This window comes from Nelumbo nucifera, chromosome 1 (assembly GCF_055504915.1).
Source record: "Nelumbo nucifera cultivar China Antique chromosome 1, China Antique-T2T, whole genome shotgun sequence".
NCBI classification, from domain to species: domain Eukaryota; kingdom Viridiplantae; phylum Streptophyta; class Magnoliopsida; order Proteales; family Nelumbonaceae; genus Nelumbo; species Nelumbo nucifera.
In genome coordinates, this window is record NC_142649.1 from 37,781,692 (window position 1) to 37,805,735 (window position 24,044).

The window sequence follows — 24,044 nt, forward strand, 5'->3', positions numbered from 1 at the left end:
CAAAGCATGAATTAAACAATAAAAACCAAACTAGATCTCACAGTTTGGTGGATTCTGAGGCTTCTACTTCCTTTGACCAAGTACAAGAGTTTATCCATGCATGGTCATGGTTAAAACTCCAAGAAAATCAGAGAATGAAGAAGAGGAGCAGAGAGAAGAGAAGAGAAGAGAAGAGAGGTTTGGCTGCTCCCCTTCTGCTTGCCTTCTCTCTAGGTTTTTCTCCTCTTATCTACTTCCCCCAAGAGAAGCCTACAAAATCTCCTAAAATTCCTCTAGGTCAATCTATAAGCTGACTTATCCAAAAAAGACTCAAAAATAAGATAAAACAAAGTTCTTGTGTGAATGGGAGAGTGGTGAAATCGCGGATGAAAGCTTCAAGGCTAAGGAATGTCTTCAACACGTCACCAATGCAGTTGCAGATAATTTGGGCCCGAGTTTTACCTTGATGTAGTCTAAATCTATCAAAACTCAATAAGGAAAAGTTGTACCTTGATGAAAGGTACCTTGATGAAAGCTTCATGGTCATGGTTAGAACTTTTCCTTATCATTCCAACGCATCTTGAATCATCTCAATCGGAGTCTGGATGAGATAGTTATGCTCAATCTACCACACAGCGCCGAAACTATGTAAAATGACCCAATTAGCCTTGTTTCTCACCTAACGCCTCCTTTCGTGCCTTAAACCAAAATATAAGAATTATGAGTGCATTTGGGCATAAAATAAACATAAATGGCTAATTATTAAGGAAGAAAAATATGATATTTTTCGTTCTCATCAAATCCCCCCACACTTAGACCTTGCCCGTCCTCGGGCAAGACAGAACTTAAGCAAACTAAGCAAACTATTCTACCAAAGTTTAAACTCAATCTTCCTTCTTCTTTTTCCACAAATATTCTAATTTAACTATTGCAAACCGTTAAATCAACATGACTAAGTTATACACGACTCATCCATCCACCAATCCAATTTTTTTTACTACTACAAACCAGGTAGTAAACTAGGGAAAACATTTTTTTTTGTCTCCTCTTTTTTTTCTTGGTGGAAGTGAGTGCATTTTATGCTCCATCTCACTTTTAGGACTTAGTCAGTGGGTGCATTTTATGCTCTATCCCACTGTTTGAGTTGTTGGGTTGGTAGGTGCATTTTTTGCTTCGTTCTACCAATTGTAGCAATGATAAAATATTTATCCTATGTACTTAAAACTGGATTTAGAACTAGCTTAAAAAGGGGATGGCTTCAGATGAATCCTGTATTGCCTAATCATATTTCTTTACTAAGTTCACAAGAGCTGCCCCAGAACACTGTTTCAATTGATTCCAAAAGAATTGAGTTTTTTTTTTTCGAACAAATGCAGAAAAACACAATCTAAGTTAAACTTTAAAACGCAACCTAAATTCTGTCCTAAATCCCCCCCCCCCCACACTTAAAACTTACATTGTCCCCAATGTAAGGTAAAATGCAAAGAAATGGTGGAAATAACTAAACTATAAATGCAAAAGCAAGAAGAAAAAAAAAGAAAAACAAACTTCCCTATTTTTAATCATCATAAACTAGATCCTCCAACTCTTGTGGTTGCAACTTCTGGTGCTTTCCCCTTCTATCCATCATGGGTGGGTTCAGCCTTCTTTGTGGTTGACAATAAGGTTTTGCTTGCTCTTCAAGTAAGATGCGATGCATGTATGTAGACGGCCTGATTCCTTTGATATCCGCAGTCATCCAACCGATGACTGTCTTATGCTCCTTGAGATCCTGCACAAACTACTCTTCTTGTGGTGCACTAAGGCTACTAGAGATGATCACCGATAATGTCTCTCCGTCTCCGAGGAATACGTACTTGAGGTGACTAGGGAGAAGCTTCAATTCTGGAATGGGGGCCTGCAAAACAGAGGGTAATGGTATCCTGTTAGAAATCGGCAATAAAATATAAGAAGCATTACCTGACTGTTGTAACTCTGGAGAATCATCCAATGCTGCAACAGTTTCCTGCAAATCAGCATTCAACATTGACTCCTCTTTCTCAAGATGCTTACTGATGGAAACTTCTAATCCATCATTTCCATTAAGTTCAAAGATTTCCTGTGCCAAAGAATCATTCGCATCAATAGAACAAATAGAAGTATCATTAGTAGGATATTTCATGGCATCATAAATATTAAACTTAACAATCTTACCATCAAATTCCATGGTGAGTGTGCCACTATAAACATCTATCTTAGTCTTGGATGTTTTTAAAAATGGTCTTCTTAGCAGAATAGGAGTGGTTTGATCACCATTATCCATATCAAGCACATAAAAAATCAGTAGGAAAAACCAAATCATTTACTTTTACAAGAACATCATCAACTACACCCTTAGGATAGACATTAGATCTATCAGCCAATTGAATCACTACACCAATCTTATTCAAAGGTCCAAGTTTCAAAGAAGCATATATAGAATATGGGATGACATTAATAGAAGCTCCTAAGTCTAACATGGCCTTCTCAATTCTAGTGTTACTTATCATGCAGAGGATAGTGAACATACCTGAATCCTTGCACTTTGTAGGGAGTTTTCTTTGAATAACTGCATAAACATTCTCCCCTACTCTCACCTTTTCACATCTTTTTAGTTTCTGTTTCCTTTTATGTGTACACAATTCTTTCAGGAATTTAGCATAATGAGGTACTTGTTTAAGAGCATTAAAAAGGGGAATATTTGCCTCGCATCTACGAAAAGTCTCATAAAAATCTTTATACTGCTCATCTTGTCTAGAACCTGCTAAAGCATTAGGAAAAGGAGGTACCGGTTTATAATCAGAAAGAGGTGGAAACTTACGCTTAGGTACTTCATCATCGGGAATGATGTCTTTCTCCTTTTCTTGGTTCGGCAATGCGGGGGATGCCCTTGCTGGTGCTTCAACCTCTTTACCACTTCTCAAAATGATTGCACTTACATTTTCTTTTGGATTCACAACCGTTTGAGAGGGTAATTTCCCCAAACTTTGCACCTCTAACTGACTAATTGTCGTCGCCATTTGGCCCATCGGATTGTCCAAACGTTGGATATTGGCCCTTGTCTCCTGCTGAAATTGTTTCGTCTCCTGTTGAAATAACAAAGTATTAGTGGCAAAAGATTTAACAGTATCCTCTAAAGACATACCTGAATCAGAAGTTTGGGCTGGTTGTTGTCTAGGGGGTGCGACTGATATTGCTGGAAAGTCGGATGATACTGCGGGAAACTTGGGTGGTTCTATGGATTCCAATAGCTTAGATTGGGGTGATCCATCCATCCTGGATTATATGTGCTTGAATAGGGATCATACTTCCATTGCGTTTGCCCCGGAAAACCACCTACTGTATTCACTTGCTCAATGGGCTCCTCTTGAAGAGTTGGGCACATATCGGTTGGATGCGCTACTACCGAACATATCCCACAAGCTTCACCGTTTGTATATTACCTACAGCCATTTGACGAACAAGAGAGGTCAGACTTGCAATTTGTTGTTTTAGGGAAGAGATATTTACCTCTTTAGTATGCTTTGCCGGAGGGTTAAGCCTATAGCCGAACTGCTGAGAATTGGCCGCCATATTTGCAATCAGATTTCTCGCGGCCTCAGAAGTTTTATCTATTAAAGCCCCTCCACTAGTAGCATCGATCATGCTCCTATCAGTAGGTTGAAGTCCCTCATAAAAATACTGAATAAGTAGTTGTTCACTGATTTGATGATGGGGACAGCTTGCACATAACTTTCTAAAGTGTTCCCAGTATTCATGTAGGGACTCCCCGTTGTATTGCCTTATACTACAGATTTCTTTTCTGATATTGGTCGCCCTTAAAGCTGGGAAGTACTTTTCTAGGAATAGCCTCTTCATCTCGTTCCACGTGGTAACACTCCCGGAAGGTAGATAATAGAGCCAATCCTTAGTCGAATCCTTCAGAGAAAACGGGAAGGCTCTCAATTTGATGTGCTCTTCAGTTACCCCCATGGGTTTCATGCTCGTGCATACCACATGCAACTCCTTCAAATGCTTGTGAGGATCCTCACCTGCAAGACCATGAAAATTGGGTAAGAGATGTATCAATCCAGATTTTAATTCACAATTAACATCAGCATCTAAAGCAGGAAAAGTTATGCATAAGGGTTGTTGATTTAAATCCGGTGCAGCAATCTCTTTCAAGGTTCGATTTCTGGCCATGATGTTCTCTTCTCTCAAACCAGATCCGCTAACAGATAGAGAATCGAAGGCTGGACTGTTCTCCTTTGAATGACTCCGAGCTTCCCTCCTTAACCTGCCCAAAGTCCCTTCTATTTCCGGATCGAACTGCAAATTACCTTTCTTAGAGAATCAGGTTACAGGCATAAGTTAAGGAAAACCTAATAAACCCTAAACGACATATCATAAAACAAATAAAAAAAATCTAGAACAATTAAATAAATAGATAAATGAATAAAGCAGAAAATAATCTATGCTAAAACACAAACAATCAAAGTGATCTATAGAAAAAAAAAGGAAACTTTTTTTTCGAAAATTTCAAGAACTAAACAATGATCACGAGAAGCACAAAACTGATTAGAAAAACTCCCCGGTAGCGATGCCAAAATTTGGTGTGTTGTCGTAGGCACTAAAAAATAAAACCTATACTCGTGAGAAGAAAATGTAGTAGTGTGAATAAGGATCGTTCCCACAGAGAGTATCTAACCTGAATTATGTGCTACGTGAATCAAAGATAGAAGGGGGGGTGTAACAAAAACCAGATTTGAAAGAAAGAAAATCAGGATTAAAGAGAACAAAATTTAAATGGGAAACAAGGCAATTTATAATGTTTGTAATTAACCAAAAGAATGAATCTTGGTCTAGGATAACATCCACCATCAGAATTTCACTACTACTCATCGATGCAAGAATAAATCACTGCAGACTTTGAATATTCATCGTAGGAATTATTTTCCTGCATCTTCCTAATATTATTTAATCGGAAAACAAGCGTTAAAGATTTAATCTAGTGATAGCATTAAGCATTAGAGATCGATGAAACTAAACAACACAAGCACAAGCGGTTGCATTTAATTCAGTCGAGTGTCCTTCCTAGGATCTAACAATTTATGATGCAGCAAATCATTAAACCCTAGTTGCTTCGCAGATTAGAGAGACCAAATTATTACGGATTTGATATCTAATCTAGCAATAGATTGTAACGAATAATAAACTAGTAGGCCTTCCTAGAGACAGATGGGCAAAACTGAAAAGTTACACCTAACCCCTAAACTTGATTATTACCTCTGCACTAGGTTTGGGATTGGGTTATATTTGATATGCCAATTAGTGAGATCCTTAGTAGGCTCAAAACCTGGGTATGTTGGGGCAATCTGAGAATTCACCTGAGTGGATAATCATAGTGACAAAATCAGCCCCTTTGTCGGACAAAGTGAATGATCGGGGACAACACTCTCTCTGATGGAAAACTAAACTACCGATAGTGGATTTTAAACTTGTTTGAGATTTGTTTTGCAAAATATATTTATATATATTATATTTTTTTATGAAAAGGTTTGCGAAGGTTTTAATTCTCGGGATCCATCCTGAGCAGAGAGTGCAACATTGTACCTTGCAACCGAGGAAGAGATCCTCTCTTATTGGGTAGTGTTTGACCATTATGGGCTGAGATGTTAAGTGTAAGACCATTTAGGGCTTATAGACCTGATGGCCTAATCTCACTTAAGACCATAGTCCTTGGGCCTTCATAAGGTAGCTGGACCCAAGGACCATTTAGTGTAAATGTTGGGCCTGTTAAGAGCCCATACTGATGAGTTTAGGGGTTCACTGTGTTCAATAGTGAATCCAGGTAGGCCTTGTAACAGAGGATAGACTGAACCCATATGGCTTTTGTGAAAATCAATGTTAAGGTCCCACAACATAGAAAGAGAGCCAAGTCAGCCAGCAATTAAAAGGGAAGTGAGCCTGATAATTTAATGGGCCTAAAGCCCATATCGAATTGGGCTAATTTGATTAATTAAATATGGGCGAATCTGGGCTTAGATCTGGATCTAGATTAGCATGAGGATAAGATAAGTCTTATCCACTTAAGAGTTCAGATCCAAATAAAGATTTGGATCAAAGAACTCTTTCCTAATAGGATTAGGAAGTTGATCTTAAAAGATTATAAATAGAGAGTGAATTCCTTCTATTAAACACTTTTTTTAATCCAATTCTTTCCTCTGTTCTTGCCACTCTACCTTGTTCTATCTCTAGAGTCTTGGGCTGATCAAGATTTGATCTTGATTATGATTTTTTCTAGAAAAATCAGATCTGAAGTTGTGCTCACCTCCCCTACGTGATCCTTGCTAAAGTATTGCAGTTCTTGCTAAAGAACTACTTTGTTGATTCTGCTTCACCTCAAGATGTGCCATCTTTAGTGGAGGCAGGATTTGGTGACCTCTTTGGGTGTGAACACCTATGTTGGGAGCTACGTTTCTAGATTATGTATCAGGTATAGCCCTCCCTTTATTTTGGTTACATATCTGGTCCAGTTTGTTTCAAGAACAAACCTTGAAAAATGCAGTTTTTCTAAAATAGAGAATACGATTCCCGGAAGGGAGAAAGAAAATTTTTGAAAATTTGCCTAACCTCCCTGCATGGTTTGGCCATCCATATAATGGATCTCCAATCCCTTTAGTGGTATCAAAGTCAGGTTCAAGTCATGAACCAAATTTAGACCAGATCTGAACCTACACAAATGGGCAGAAACTATTCTATCCGATTTGCGCAAACTGACAGTTTTCTGAGAATTCGGTTCTCAGATTTTGGGCGTATGATCTGATAATTACTTCTTTATTATTCTGTTATAATTATGGAATTGTTCTGTGATTATTTCTTGAATATTTGGATTGTATGTGTGATGGAGATCGAAATCTTTTTATGGTGCCAAGATTTGCGCACCCTGCTTTTTCTATTCAATTTGGTCGGTAAATAATTTTTTTATTTTCTTGAGGATTTGATTTGATGTAATTAATAGAAAATTAGGGTTTTCTATTTTTTCTACATTGGAGGAAGTGCTAGAATGCATGGAGGAGAAGAAGATTTTTTGCAGATACAAGATCTACAATCTACGATTTGTAGAAAATGAATCTACTATCTGCGATTAATATTTTTCTTGCAGGTTTGAAGATTGTCCAAGATCATCACACTACGGCCCCATGACTATTTTTCTTGTTGTTTTGATTGTCAAATTCAGCTGCAATTAATTTCAAATCATATTGTTGATAATTACATCATGTGTTGGACACCAAACCCTAGGCCGATTTGACCTAGCTTGGTCCAAATTAGTTGGACCGAACCTATGGTTCAATGGGGATTATTCTCAGCCCCATGGGTCACGTTTCCGGTATCCCAAATTTGGTTATGGGCCAGGGGTTTGGTGGACCATTACATAATGCAATTCGGCCAACCCTAGTAAAACCCTATTTTGCTAAGTTAAAGCAAAATCAACCCATTTTTAGCATTACAACTATATGGGCCAAATTGCCTTTTGTAGTTTAGCCCATATACCTTGATAATATTATGGGCCCTAGTGGGCTGATAATGTGTTAACTTTAATTAATAAGGTTTTATAGTTTATTTAATTGATTGGATCAATTATGGGTTGATAATGTATGTGATGTGCTGAATGTGCTTCGTTCATGGGCCATAAGTACTTTTCCCATGTTTAATCGTTAGTGGCTCTCTATGAACACCATGGCTGAATGCACATCATTGCCATGGTGTCCTAAAGATCATTGGATGATCTCCCTTCTCAATGGGCCCTAGATTAGCTTCCTCCCCAAGAGGAACCGTGCGGAACCCTAATCCGTTTTGGGCCCATTTGAATCTGACTTTAAGAAAGTAACTGGGAGCCACTTTGGTTTGACCTAAATCAAATCTAGGGATGTTTCAACTTGTTTCCACCAGATATATAAGTGCATGTTATAGGGAAATTCATATGACGAATTCTCTAAAGGCCTTCTGTCATTAGCTTGAAGATGGATTGTATTAGTAATGATGAGATGCACCATAAAATTGGGCTATCCATTTGTTGATCTAGTCTATTTGATTGCTTCATAAGATGATAGGGGCTTCATAGACCGATGTGGGAGGGACCAATCCAAAAATGGAAGACTCTCTCATGGTACATTGTGGGTCCACTTATATGACGGGCCAACACTTACTAGACAGAAAGGTTTAACCTAAAATGGCAATAAACTTTGTCCAATAGAGGTCAAAGGGAAAACTCATAAGATGAGTGAATATGATCTTTCATAGAAAGTGGTGGGGCTTTGGAATTGAAATAGTTGGCTCCATGCACCTATGTGGTTTCCCACATTTCCAAAGGCATAACCACATCTCCGTCACTGAGATAGGAGGGAAATCTCAGAGATGAAGAAATGAAATTGGAACATAGATAAAAGCCCTTTCTATGTAAATAACATGAATCATTTTTTGTCATGGAAAAATATTTTGCCTTTTATCAGAAATGGAAAACGGATAATTCGTCAAACTGTTGAATGATAACAAGCTTAAGGGACCTAACTATGCTAACTAGTTCCGTAACCTTATGCTAGTTCTGACGTCCGAGAATTTGGACAAGGTAACGAAAAACCCTACACTGGAACATCCGAGAGATAGGGCTTCCGAGGCCTATAAGATGGAATATCAAGAATGGGAGGAGAAGAATTCTCTTGCCCGGTGTTATATTGTAGCCCCCATAGACAATATGATACAGAGACAGTTTGATAAGATTGAAGTTTCCAAGGATATACTGGATAGTCTAAGGACCATGTATGAAGAGCATAATCATTCTACTTGACAAGAGGTCGTAAAGATGTTTATGACCACACAGATGTCTAATAACCAATAAGTTCATGACCATTGTCTTAAGATGATGGGCTACATAAATGAATTGGAGGCTCTCAGCTCTACACTAGATGATGACACCAAGATTGATGCTGTATTAAATTCCCTGTCTCCCTCCTTCAATCAGTTCATCATGAACTATAATATGAATAAGCTAAAGGTTAGCCTTCAAGAACTATATAATATGTTGCAGAGGGCTGAAGAATTGATAAAGAAGGACAATCTGATAGCCATGCTTGTTGAAGGTGGCAAGTCGGGCAATAAAAAGAGGAAGGCTAAGAAAAAGCCTCAAAAGAAAGCTAGCAAACCTAAAAAGCAGAAAAAGGACAAGGCATCAGATGCATGTCATTTCTGCAAGCAAATTGGTCACTAGAAAAGGAACTTTCCTCAGTATTTGGAGACCCAGAAGCAAGGTAATTTCAAATCTTTTGTCATAGAGACCATGATCACTTCTGCATCCTGGTGTATTGACTCTGGGGCTTCTACTCATGCATGTAACACATTACAGGGGTTCAGGACAAGCAGAAGTGACGCTCTAATTGGGGACTTCTGCAACATTTGCAGCTACAGCTATAGGAAAGGTAGATTTGTATTTCAGAGGAGTCATTACACATAAAGATTGTCTTAATGTACCAACTTTGACAAATTTAATTTCTGTTTCAAAATTGTGCAAGGATGGTTATTCTATTTTGTTTAGTAATACGATTATTATTAAGCTGAAAAATAAATTCCTCACTTACGGAGAACTTGAGAATTGTCTCTATGTTCTCCATCATTCTTTGGAAACAAACATAATCGAAACTACGTCGGAAATAATCCCCAAAAAAAGAGCATGTGATACGGTAAATCCCACGTGCCTATGGCATTACCGACTTGGCCACATTAATATAGATCGTATCACAAGGTTGGTCATTTGGATTTTTTAACTATAGAAGATCTTCCAACCTATGAACCTTGCCTTCAGGGTAAGATGATGAAACGACCATTTATGGGAAAGCCTGAAAGATCTACGGGCACATTTGACCTAATACATACTGATGTATGTGGTCCCATGAATGTTGGGACACATAACTAGCACATTTATTTCATAACAATTATCGATGATTTCTCTCGGTATGGTTACGTGTACCTAATGAGACATAAGGTTGAATCCTTTGAAAGGTTCAGAGAGTTCAAACAAGAGGTTGAGAAACAGTTGGAAAAACAGATCAAGGCCCTTCGATCAAATCGAGGAGGCGATCCGGCCAATTCAGGGACTACTTAAAGGACAATGTGATTGTATCACAATTAGCTCCTCTTGCAACACCACAATTAAACAGTGTATCAGAGAGGAGAAATCAGACTCTATTGGATATGGTCTATTCATTTCTCGTCCACTCAGAATTACCTATATCCTTTTGGGGTTACGCATTGGAGACTGCAACATACGTGCTGAACCAGGTTCCAACCAAATCCATTCCTAAGACTCCATATGAGCTATGAACCGGTAAGAAACCAAGTGTGAGACACATGAAGATTTGGGGTTATTTGGCACATGTTAAAAGAATAAGTGCTAACAAATTGGAATCCAAGACCAGTCGTTGCCTATTTATAGGATACCCCAAAAGCTCTATATGTTACTTATTCTATGATCCAAAAGAGTAAAAGGTGTTTTGTAGTCGAAATGTCTACTTCTTAGAAGAAGACTACATCTTGGACAATCATCGTCAAGAAATCGTACTTGATAAGGAGAGTTCAGGAGTAGTGGGAGATGTCCCACAAGCTCTAGATGATAACCAACCTAGAATATTTACACAACTTTCTAGGCCTCCAGTTTGTTACGCTTATGATCAAGAAAATTACTTGATGGAAGCCACGATCAGTGAGGAAGATCTCATGACTTACACTAAAGCTATGTTGCACATAGATTCCTTGAAGTGGATAAATGCCATGAAAGCTGAGATGGACTCGATTGAGACCAACAAGGTCTGGACTCTTGTAGACCCACCCACTGATGGTAAGATTAAGACGTATAAAGCCCGTCTTGTAGCGAAGGGGTACAGCCAGAAAAAGGGAATCGATTATGAGGAAACCTTTTCGCCAATGCCCATGCTTAAATCCATTAGGATCCTGCTAGTTGTAGTAACACACTATGATTATGAGATTTGGAAAATGGATGTCAAAACCACGTTCCTGAATGGAGATCTTACTGAAAATATCTACATACAACAACCGCAAGGATTCATTGTTGTAGGTCAGGAACACATGGCGTGTAAACTTAACCAATTCATCTATGGATTTAAGCAAGCTTCTAGGAGTTGGAACATCTGGTTTGACTCTACCTTCAAATAATTCGACTTTCAACAAAATATGGATGAGCCCTATGTTTACAAATAGACAATGGGTGATAAGGTTACACTCTTGGTTCTGTATGTAGATGAAATTCTACTAATTGGAAATGATGTAAGAATATTAACTACGGTGAATGTGTGGCTTTCACAACAATTCTCCATGGAAGATCTTGAAGAAGCCTCCTACACCTTGGGACTTCGACTCTATAAAGATAGATCAAAGAGGATAATAGGATTATCGCAGTCTGCTTACATTGACAAGATTGTCAAAAGATATTGCATGGAGAACTCCAAGAAGGGATTTGTCCCTTTCGAAGATGGAGTCACTCTCTTCAAGGGTATGTCTCCTAAGACTCCCAAGGAGATTGAGGGCATGAGAGAGATTTCCTATGCCTCAGCCGTAGGGAGCATCATGTATACCATGTTGTGCACTCAGCCAGACATTACTCAAGCAGTGAGTATAGTAAGTAGATACCAATCAAACCTAGGACAGGAGCACTGGACAGCTGTGAAAAATATACTTAAATACATTCGAAACACATAAGAGTTTTGTCTGGTATTTGATGGTAGTTCACTACATTGTCGTAAGTGAGGCTGCCTAATGGAAGAAGTTGTTCATCCTAGAATTTGGACTCTCTACCCGACAAGAGAGGACCTCTCCCTCGGCTACAAGGTACAGTGTTGCACTCTCTACTCGGATGGATCCCGTAAATTAAAACCTTTTGTAAACATTTTCATAAAACATAATATATATATATATATATATATATAATATATAGATATAAATATATTTTGCAAAACAAATCTCAAACACGGTTGAAATTAGTTGCCGACAGTTTTGCTTTCCATCAAAGAGAGTGCAATCCCGATCATTCACTTTGTCCGACAAAGGGGCTAATTCTGTCACTATGATCACCCACTCAAGTGAGTTCTCAGACTGCCCCAACATACCTAGGTTTTGAACCCCGCTAAGGATTTCACTAATTGGCATGTTAAATCGAGTCTAGGGGTTAGGTGTAACTTTCCAATTTTGCCCATCAGTCTCCAAGGTCTAGGGTACAACTGAAAATTGGTCCGGGTTCAGTGGTTTAAGAAAACACACACTACATTTGCTTCGGGTATAACCTTGGCAGCTGAGACAAGCTACCCCAATCGACTTGGTAGCACATTAGTGTCAGCCTTGGCGGGATAAACCTCCCTAGGTCTATCTAGTGGTTGAGAACATTCTAAACTAACACGAGTCTCATAAGTGTCCAGTTTACGGGTAATTACACAGAAACACACCAAGTATAACATTAAACAATTATGTACTTTTATTCATTTACAATAAATGTCAAATATACATCAATCTGATTAGAGCTAAGGGCATACACTAATACACTATCTAATAGCTCCCACTTGCACTTTGGTCCAATCGGGTACAAGCCCGAGTCCCATACTATCCACGTGTTTCTCAAACACTTTCTGTGTTAGTGGCTTTGTCAATGGGTCTGCCACATTCTTCGCTGATGCTACCTTCTGAATCTGGACGTCCCCTCTAACAACAATCTCCCATAGATCCAGTGTTGTCACACAATAGTGGAATGGGTGATGTGTTGAATTCCAAATTATAGGATGAACAACTTCATCCATTAGGCAGCCTCACTTACGGCAATGCGCTTGGCCTAGGTCGTGGACTATTTTTCTTACTACATAGGATCCCATCATATAGATGTAACTAGATGTTAACTTTCTATCATCTAGGTCTGACTGGAAATCGACATTGGTATACCCTAGGATCTGTAGCGAACTACCATCGAATACTAGACAAAACTCTTTTGTCCTTCGAAGGTTTTTGAGTATGTTCTTTACAGTTGTCCAGTGCTCCTGTCCTGGGTTTGACTGGTATCTACTTACCACACTTACAGCTTGAGCAATGTCTGATCAAGTGCACAACATGGCATACATGATGCTCTCTATGACTGAGGTATAAGGAACATTTCTCATGCCCTCAATCTCCATGGGAGTCTTGGGAGATATACCCTTGGAGAGAGTGACTCCGTGTCTAAAAAGGACAAATACCTTCTTGGAGTTCTCCATGTTATATCTTTTGACAATATTATCAATATAAGTAGAATAGGATAATCCTATTATCCTTTTCGATCTATCTCTGTAGAGTCGAAGTCCCAAGATATAGGAGGTTTCTCCAAGATCTTTCATGGAGAATTGCTACGAAAGTCATACCTTCATCGTAGTCAACATTCCTAAATCATTCCCAAAGAGTAGAATGTCATCTACATACAGAACTAAGAATATAACTTTATCTCTCACTACTTTCCTATAAACACAGGGCTCATCCGGATTCTGGTCAAAGTTAAACTGTTTAATAGTAGAGTCAAATCGAATGTTCCAACTTCTAGAAGCTTGCTTAAGTCCATAGATGGATCAGTTAAGTTTACACACCATGTGTTCCTGTCTCGTAGCAATGAAACTTTCAGGTTGTTGCATATAGATATTTCAGTAAGATCTCCATTCAGGAACACAATTTTGACATCCATTTGCCAAATCTCATAGTTATAGTGTACTACTACAAGTAGTAGGATCCGTATGGATTTAAGCATGGCTACTAGCGAAAATTTTTCTTTATAATCGATTCATTCTTTTTAAGTGTACCCCTTCGCTACATGATGACCTTTATAGGTCTCAATCTTCCCATCAGGGCCCTTTTTCCTCTTGTAGATCCATTTGCAACCAATTGCTTTCACCCCAGGGGATGAGTCTACAAGAATCCAAACCTTGTTGGTTTCCATCGAATCCATCTTGGCTTTCATGGGATCTTCCTCACTGATCATGATTTCCATCAAGTAACTTTCTTGATTATAGCCGTAACGATCTGGAGGTCTAGAAGCCCGGGTAGATCTTCTATGTTGGGTGTTATTTGGAATATGTGGGATATCTTCCACTACTCTTGGCTCTTCTCATTAAGAATGATTTCCTGACGATGATTGTCCAGGATGTAGTCTCATTCTAAGAAGTAGGCATTTCGACTACAAAATACCTTTTGCTCTTTTGGGTCATAGAATAAGTAACCTACAAAACTTTTGGGGTAACCTATAAATAGGCAACAACTAGTTTTGGATTCCAATTTGTCAGCACTTGTTCTTTTAACATGTGTCGAATAACTCCAAATCTTTATGTGTCTCACACTTGGTTTCTTACCGGTCTATAACTCATATGGAGTCTTACGAACGAATTTGGTTAGAACCCGGCTCAACACATATATCACAGTTTCCAATACGTAACCCCAAAAGGATATAGGTAATTCTGAGTGGACGAGAAATGAATGGACCGTATCCAATAGAGTCCGATTTCTCCTCTCTGATACACCATTTAATTGTGGTGTTGCGGGAGGAGCTATTTGTGATACAATTTCATTGTCCTTTAAGTAGTCCCTGAATTCATCGAAAATATATTTGCCTCATCGACCTCTTGTCTGAACTCCTTGAATTTTTCAAAGGATTCAAACTTATGTCTCATTAGATAAACGTAACCATACCAAGAGAAATCATCAGTAAGGTTATAAAATAAACGTGTTGGTTGCATGTCCTAACATTCATGGGACCACATATATCAGTATGTATCTGGTCAAGTGTGCCTGTAGATCTTTCAAGCTTTCCCGCAAATGGCCACTTCATCTTACCTTAAAGGCAAGGTTCACAAGTTGGAAGATCTTCTACAGTTAGAAAATCCAAAGGAGCATCAAAATTGTGCCATAGGCACGTGGGATCAACTGTATCATGTGATCTTTTCTTGGGGACAATTTCTGACATAGTTTTGGTTATGTTTGTTTCTAGACAAGGACAGAGGACATAGAGACCATTCTCAAGTTTTCCATAAGTGAGGAATTTGTCGTATTACTAAACAAAATAGAATAACCATTCTTGCACAATTTTGAAACAGAAATTAGATTTCTTCTTAAAGTAGGTACATAAAGACAATCTTTAAGCCTAACAACTCCTTCTCTGAAAATTAAATCTACAATTCCTATGGCTATAGCTACAACTGTTGAAGAAGTCCCCTAGTAAAGCGTTACTTTTTCGTCACTTAGCCTTCTGCTTATTTTGAACCCCTACAATGTGTTACATGCATGAGTAGAAGCCCTAGAGTCAATATAACAAGATGCAGAAGTAACCAACATATTGGTCTCTATGACAAGAGATTTGAAATTACCTTCTTTCTTCTTGGTTTCTAGATACTGAGGACAGTTCCTCTTCTCGTGTCCGGTCTGCTTGTAGAAGTGACATGCATCTGATGCTTTGTCATTCTTTTGCTTTTTAGGCTTGCCAACTTTTCTTCTAAGGTTTCTTCTTAGCCTTTCTCTTTTTCTTGTCTGATTTGCCACCTTCAATAAGCATGGCTATCGGCTTATCATTTTTTATCAGTTCTTCGGCCCTCTACAACATATTGTTGAGTTCATGAAGGCTAACTTTTAGTTTATTAATGTTATAGTTCATGACAAACTGATTGAAGGATGGAGGTAGAGAGTTTAAGATAGCATCAGTTTTAGTGTTGTCATCTAGCCCAGAACCAAGAGCCTTCAGTTTGTTAATGTAACCCATCATTTTTAAACAATGGTCATGGACCTGTTGGCTCTCAGTCATCTGTATGGTCATCAACAATTTGAGGACCTTCTGTCGGGCAGAACGATTCTGCTCCTCATACATTGTCCTCAGACTATTCATGATATCTTTGGACACTTCGATCTTATTGAATTGTCTCTATATTGGATTGTCTAGAGATGCTATGATGTAATAGTAGGCAAGAGAGTTCTTCTCCTCCCATTCTTGATACTCTTTCTTACAGGCCTTGGAAGCCCTATCAACCGAATATTCCGGTGCAGCGTTTTTGGCAACCATGTCCAAATTCTCGGATGTTAGAACTAGCATAAGGTTACAAAACCAATCGGCATAATTAGGTCCCTTAAGCTTATTGTCATTCAACAACTTGGTGAATTGTCCATTTTTCATTTCTGATAAAAGGCAACATAAATTAGTCTACAACCTAAAATTGATTCATGTTATCTACATAGAAAGGTCTTATATCTATGTTCCATTTTCATTTCTCCATCTCTGAGATTTTCCTCCTATCTCAGTGACAGAGACGCGGTTATGTCTAGAAATGTGGGAAATCACATAAGTGCGTGGAGCCAATTGTTTTAGCTATAAAACCCCACCACTTTCTGTGAAGGATCTCATCCACTCATCAAATGAGCTTTCTCTTTGGCCTTTGTCAGACAAGGTTCATTCCCATTTTAGATTTAACCTTTCTATCCAATAAGTGCTGACCCGTCATATCGTGGACCCCAAGGTACCGTGAGAGAGTCTTCCATTTTAGGATAGACCCCTCCCACATCGGTCTATGATGCCCCTATCATTTTATGAAGCAATCCAACAAACTGGACCAGCAAATGGATAGCCCAATTTTATGGTGCATCTCCTCATTGCCAATACAGTCCATCTTCATGCGGAAGGCCTTTAGAGAATTCATCATATGAAATTCCCTATCATTTGCACTTATATTAACTGGAGGGAACAAACTAAAATGTCCATGGATCTGATTTAGGTCAAACTAGAGTGGCTCCCACTGACTTTCATAAAGTCATATTCAAATGGGCCCAAAACAGGCTAGGGTTCCGTACGGTTCCTCTTGGGGAGGAAGTTGATCTGGTGCCCATTGAGAAGGGAGATCATCCAATGATCTTTAGGGCACCATGGCAATGATGTGCATTCAGCCATGGTGTACGCAGAAAGCCACTAACGATTAAACATGGGCCAAGTACTTATGGCCTATGTACGAATCACATTTAGCACATCACACACATTCACATGCATAAATTGATCAAATCAATTAAATAATCTATAAAGCCCTAATTAATTAAAGTTAACACATTATTAGCCCATTAAGGCCCATGCATCACCAAATAATACCATCTAGGTATATGGGCTAAACTGCAAAAAGCAGTTCGGCTCATACAGTTGTTATGTTGAAAATGGGTTGATGCTGTTTTAACTTAGTAAAACAGGGTTTTATAGGGGTGGGCCGAATTGCATCATGTGATGGGCCATCAAATTCTTGGCCCATAACCGAATTTGGGTCACCTAAAACATGACCCATGGGGCTGAGAATAGATCACATCAAACCAAGGGTTCGGTTCAACCAGTTTGGACCAAACTAGGTCAATTCGGCCTAGGGTTTGGTGTCCAATACATGATGCAATTATCAAGATCTTGATTTGAATTAATTACAGCCAAAATTGACATTCAAGAACAAAAAGAAAACACAACAAAGGGCTGCAAGTGTGATGGTCTGAATCTGATTCGGACAAATTGCAAACTTACAAGAAAACGGTTAATCGCAGATTGCAGATTTCTTTTTTGAAAAAATCTTCTTCTCCTCCGCGCACTCCAGCAAATCTTTCAATGTAAAAAATAGAAAAACCTACTTTTTCTATTAATTACAACAGACCAAATCCTATACATTTTTCTATATATATATATATATATATATATATAATGCAGGGTGCTTAAATTTTGGCGCCATAAAAGAATTCGATCTTCATCACACAAACAACCCTAAAATTCAATAAATAATCATATAACCATTCCAAAATTATTGCAGAATAATAAAGAATTAATTTCAGATCAAACACCCTAATCTGAGAACCGAATTCTCAGAAAAATTGCTAATTTGCACAATCGGGTAGAACAATTTCTGCCGATTTGTGCTGCTTCAGAACTGATCTACATTTGGTTCAAGACTTGAACCTGGCTCTGATACCACTGAAGGGAAGGGAGATCCATCATATGGATGGCCAAACCATGTAGGGTGACTGGTCAAAATTTAAAAAATTTCTTTTCTCCCTTCCGGGAATCGCATTCCTAGTTTTAGAAAAATGGCATTTTTCAATGATTGTTCTTGAAACAAACCGAACCCGATTTGAAACCAAAGGAAAGGGAGAGAAATACCTGATTCAGAATCCACACGTGTACCTCCAAAAGTAGGTGTTCATGCCCAAAGAGGATACCAAAACCCGCTTCCACTGAAAGTGGCGTAGCTTGAGATGAAGCAGGTTCAACAATGTAGTCCTTCAGCAAGAATTGCAATCCTTCAGCAAGGATCAAGCAAGGGGTGTGAGCACGAAACCAAATCTGATTTTTTAGAAAATCAAATGTAGGAATTGATCTCTTTTAGTACAAGAAACTAGAGATTGAATTAGGGTTGGGCGGCAAGAATAGAGGGAGAGAACTGAATGCAAAAAGGTGAAAATTGAAGTAATCCGCCCCCTCTTTTTATAAGACTTAAAGATCAGCTCTCCTAATCCTATATGGAGGAGTCTTTGATCCAAATCTTTATTTGGATCTGAACTCTTAAGTGGATAAGACTTATCCTCTTATTCTCTTGTTGATCCAAACCCAAATTTGCCCTAAGTCACATGACTTCTTAATCCAATTAATTATGGGTCTTAGGTCCATTAAGCTAGCAGGCTCACTTCCCCTTTTTATTACTGGCTAACTTGGCTCTCTTTGTTTGGCATGGGGCCCTAACATTGACCTCACAAAAGCCATATGGGTTCAGCTTAGCCTTTGTTACAAGGCCTGGCCGAATTCACTGTTATACACAGTGACCCTCTGAGTCTATCAGTATGGGCTTTTAATGGGCCCAACATTTACACTAAATGGTCATTGAGTCCAGCCACCTCATGAAGGCCCAAGGACTATGGTTCTTAAGTGAGATTAGCCCATCAGGTATAAAAGCCCTAAATGGTCTTACACTTAACTTTTTAGCCCATAATGATCAAACAATTCCCGACAAGAGATGACCTCTCCTCAGCTGCAAGGTATAGTGTTGCGCTCTCTGCTCTGATGGATCACGGGAATTAAAATCTTTTGCAAATTTTTTCATAAAACATAATATATATATATATATATATTTTACATATAAATATATTTTGCAAAACAAATCTCAAACACGGTTGAAATCAACTACCGGCAGTTTTGGTTTCCATCAGAGAGAGTACAGTCCCCGATCATTCACTTTGTTCGACAGAGGGGTTGATTCTGTCACTATGATCACCCACTCAAGTGAATTCTCAGACTGCCCCAACATACTCAGATTTTGACCTCCGCTAAGGATCTCACTGATTGGCATGTCAAAGATAGTCCAATCCGACACCCATTGCAGTACCATAATCGAATCTAGGGGTTAGGTGTAACTTTCCAATTTTGCCCATCAGTCTCCAAGGTCCAAGGCACAATTGGAAATTGGTCTGGGTTCAGTGTTTCAAGCAAACACACACTACATGTGCTTTGGGTCTAACCCTAGCAGCTGAGAAAAAGCTACCCCAACCGACTTGGCAACACATTAGTGTTAGTCTTGGCAGAATAAACCTCCCCAGGTCTATCCAACGGTTGAGAATAATTTAAACTAACACAAGTCTCATAAGTGTCTAGTTTAAGGGTAATTACATAGAACGTATCAAGTATAACATGAATCAATTATGTACTTTTATTCATTTACAATAAATGTCAAATGTACATCAATTTGATTGGAGTTAAGTGCATACACTGTCTAATATCAATGTATTTCTTAATATAATTATTGCACTTTCAGATGTCAAATTTCAGAGCAAACGAACAAGCCTTTAGTTGGATCATGCATTCTTCAATTTCTAAGGTTGGGTGCAAGCTTGAAGTCAAGATTGAGTAGTAGAGAAATAGTCGGTGTCCAACAACTTTCTCACACAATGAGCTACATTTTCATATAAGTCGACGACTCTCTGTTTCTAAGTTGCTCAGTTTCTCATCTTCTCTTTTGATTATGATTAGGTATCATCAGAATAGATCATGTGATGATTGTTTCTGCATAATAGATGCGTAGAAGGATTAGTTAGATTCATTTAGTTTGCAACCATATAGATGCGTAGAAGGATTAGTTGAATTTGACATTAGTTTGAGACGCTTTCCAAGATGCATGCTACATTTACATACTAGGACTTACTCTATTTGTGTGATTTTTTTCTTCTTTCTCAAATTTCTAATTGTTATATCAGTTTTTTTCCTCATTAATTTGATCATTAGACGCTAGATTGGCATCATCTGAATTCTTATTTTCTTTTTCTTTTTTTCTTGATTTCTGTGCTTTGTGGATAGGTCAAAGGTTAGACTCATTAGGCTGTTATTTCATCATTCAAAATTTGGTTAATCATATATTATTTTTTTTTGGCATAAATGCAATTTCATCATTGATTTGCTTAAGTGTTCATCGACATGCACATTTGATAATTTGCATTCTCTTTACATTCTTTTTAGAATCTTATGTGGATTTATTTTGGCACAATCACCTAGTTTCATGGATCAGTCATTTAATTCAATCAATTATTTTGGTAGCATGTTCAATAATTTCATCCAAAGTTCGTTATGATCTTAATACTAGACTCCAGTGATATAATTAAAGGTTTTTCATATTTAGCATACTGAATAATATTACTAATCTCTTTGCACCATTCCTCTGTAACTTTCTCATAGGGATTATCTATGCATCATCTCTGCACTGGTTAGCTAGTTAGTCTCATTCATCTCGTTCAGTTCATCAACTATTGCACACAAGATTTGCTCTCTTCTAAGTCTAGTTCTAGGTGAACCCACTAAGTAATCATTCAATCATTCTCTTTGGCTTTTTTCTAAATTATTTATTTAACCTTAGGATAGGTATATTAATTGGTTTAACCAGTACTTTTTTCTACTTTTTTAAATAATGCAACATTCTTGTTCTTGTTTTTAATAGTTTATGTTTCTCTCATTTATTAGATCAGCTGAACAGTCTTCGGCATGACTTACTTATTCAATTCGATTATTTATCTAGGCTTCATAATTTGATTCTTTGGTTTATTTATTTATCATAGTCTAATTCATAGTGATTTGTTTGCATTTAGTTAGTTTCATTTGTGTTGCTTAGTATTTTGGTAAGTCTTATTCTTGTTTTTAAAACAGTTCATGTTTCTCTCATTTTCTAGATTAGCTTAATAGTCTTCAATATGACTTATTCAATCTAGTTATTTATCTAGATGTAATAATTTGATTCTTAGGTTTATTTGTTTGTCATTGTCTAATTCATAGTGATTTGTTAGCATTCAGTTAGTTTCATCGGTGTTGCTTAGTATATGGTGTTTTGGTAAGTCTTAAAGTTCAAGAATTATTAAAATTTTTCTTGGAAATTTAGTAAAGTAAAGACTGGCATAACCGGGTAAGTGTGGGGTGCCTAACACCTTCCTGCACTATACCTTGGTTCCTAGACCCATAAAGAATCTCATTCCCATTGGGTCAAAGAGTTAGCAAGAAAATGATTTTTCTTGAAAACCTAGGTTTCCTGAATTCCCGATTCTAAAAGTTCAAGTGGTAACTCCATTAAAAATGAGCTGAGCTAGTTGAATGCCTTCGGGAGGCAACCCCATAGCTAAAAACTCCAATGGGAAACATTTTTAAGAGAACTTAATTTGGAAAACTAGTTTTCAAGGAATCTTTTAATAAGTTTGGGTTTTATTTGGGCATCACACACTTACACTTATTTTACATTGCATATTCACTTTCCATCTCAGCTATAGGTGGCCCTTAGTGTGATTGCTTAGGGATAATTGGCCTAGAAAGAGAATAACCCTTTTCTCCCCTCAAGTATATCCAACCACTGTTTGGAGAAGGTCGGTGGCTCTGGATAGAAGAGTTGAAGCCTCAATGGTGTACCGAAGTTAAATCTTATGTTATATGGGCAACCCAACCTATCAGAGGTTCCCTTTTACCTATTAGGTCCTAGTAGAAACATAACCAAAACCCTTGCATATAAAGCCTTAGAAACTACGCCTATGAGTCTTGATTCGGTTCATTCAATTGCATCTTTAACAGCCCAAGTAACAATTTAATTTTTTTTCCTGTTCTCTGTGAATTGTTGCTTTTGTTTGTTTAGTGCTCGAATCGGCTGTGAACCCATTCAGGTACAACTTATCATTTTTTACGCACAGTTCATTGGAAGGGAACTGATAAGAGACTAGCTAGGATAGAGGAACTAGAAATCCCTATGTTAGTGATCTAATCAATCTTGGATTCTTTGAAGTAACCCTAGTTTTTCCAGAAGTCTCTGAGAACAAACCAGCAATTAAACCCCTATTGATCCTTAGAGATTTTGACCTAGAATCAAATATCATGGCACATAACTAGATAACCTAGAAGTTGATGAAAATTCCTTTGTAGCCCAAGATCCACCAAGACAAGGGTCAAACTTTTCCTAATTACTCAAGGCCATAGAGCAGGTAGGCAAAACAGTTAGGCCAAATGGGCCAACAATTAGGTCGAATAGGATAATTCATATCCCAAAATCAAGCCCAAACCATAGTGAATCCATCTGAACACTTTAATGGTTGGAACCTAGAACCAAGAAACCCATTTGGTCAGGGTTGTGTCCTTCGGCCCCAAACCGTAATGAAGCTTTTCCTCTAGTCTCAAGTCCATTATACCAAGGGCAAGCTACCTCACCATTAGAGGTAAACTAGCAGTCCCAGGCCTCTCGTACATCCATAGTATCCATCCTGAAGGCCCAAACTCATCAGCAAGCCTAAGCCTTTCAATGGTCCCAAAGTCACAAGCCCAAAACATCTATATCAACCCAATATGCTCTCAAGGATCTATAGAACAAACCTTACCTATCTAGGGTCAATCATCTCAAGCACAGCAACCATGGATACCCTCAATCCCAACCAGACTTTGGACTAACCGTCATGTGCTCCTACTGCAAGCATATAAACTAGTAATGTAGGCCAAGCCCAATAGCCTTGGACACTAATTGCCACTCACACCGTCTCTGACCACTGGACCCGTAAGTTAGATTTGGTCAAGGAAAGACCTGATGAATCTTTCACTGAGTTTATAACCAGGTGGAGGGCCTAGGCAACCCAAGTGTTAAAAAGGCCTAGTGATTGCTATGGTCTTAAAGAGTTTGAATATGGAATATTCTAGTAGGCCGAGAGTAACCCATCACCCTTCCTTTCATTCTCTCATTTGTGTTGGCTACCAAATTGAAGATTCAGTGGTAGCTAGAAGTATAGTCCCTTTAACATCCCCCGTAAACAAGGTCGGTAATGTGCCCATTAGTGATAAGAAGCCCATAGGGGTTGGTAGGGTTGTTCACGGGTTGGGTTGGGTCGGTTTATTGAGATTTTTCCAACCGACCCGATCTGGTCGGGTTACCTGAAATTGAAATCGAAACCGACCCTGTGTTAAGCAAAACCGACCTGGTCGGTTTGAGTTGGGTTGGGTCGGTTTTGGCTCTAAGTTCAAATATAATAATAAATTGGTAGATTGGAAAAAGAAGACTGAAATTTGATGTAAAAAAGGACACCTAATTCTATTAGAGAAAGAATATTGAAATTGGTAGGGGGTGGATCAAGTTAGAATAGAAGTTATCAAGAAAATAGAAAATCAAATTGTATTAGAGAAAGAAGACTGAAATTTGTATATTTCAAGAAACCTTCTAATCTAAGTAAAAAAGGACACCTAATTCTAATTGTAATTGGTTGCCTATTTGGTGTAGAAGACCATAAAAACTAGGATCCTTTGATTATTTTCTTTAAACTTTTTCAAAAAAAGTCCTTGTCTAGTTGTCTTATAATACTTGTCATTAATGTCATTCTTAACTAGAAGACTAGAAATTAAGTTAAGTTGTAACTAGGATAGAGACAACTTAGTTAAGTAGGAACTAAGTAGGTTGTAACTACTAACTAGGAACAAACTACTAACTACTAAGTCGGTTCGGTTTATG

The 24,044-nt window shown here is 38.1% G+C and overlaps 1 pseudogene; it reads right to left on the bottom strand.

Moving 5' to 3' along the window:
- Positions 1–1,759: 1,759 nt before the first annotated feature.
- Positions 1,760–23,006, bottom strand: LOC109115486 (uncharacterized; annotated as a pseudogene).
- Positions 23,007–24,044: the final 1,038 nt, after the last annotated feature.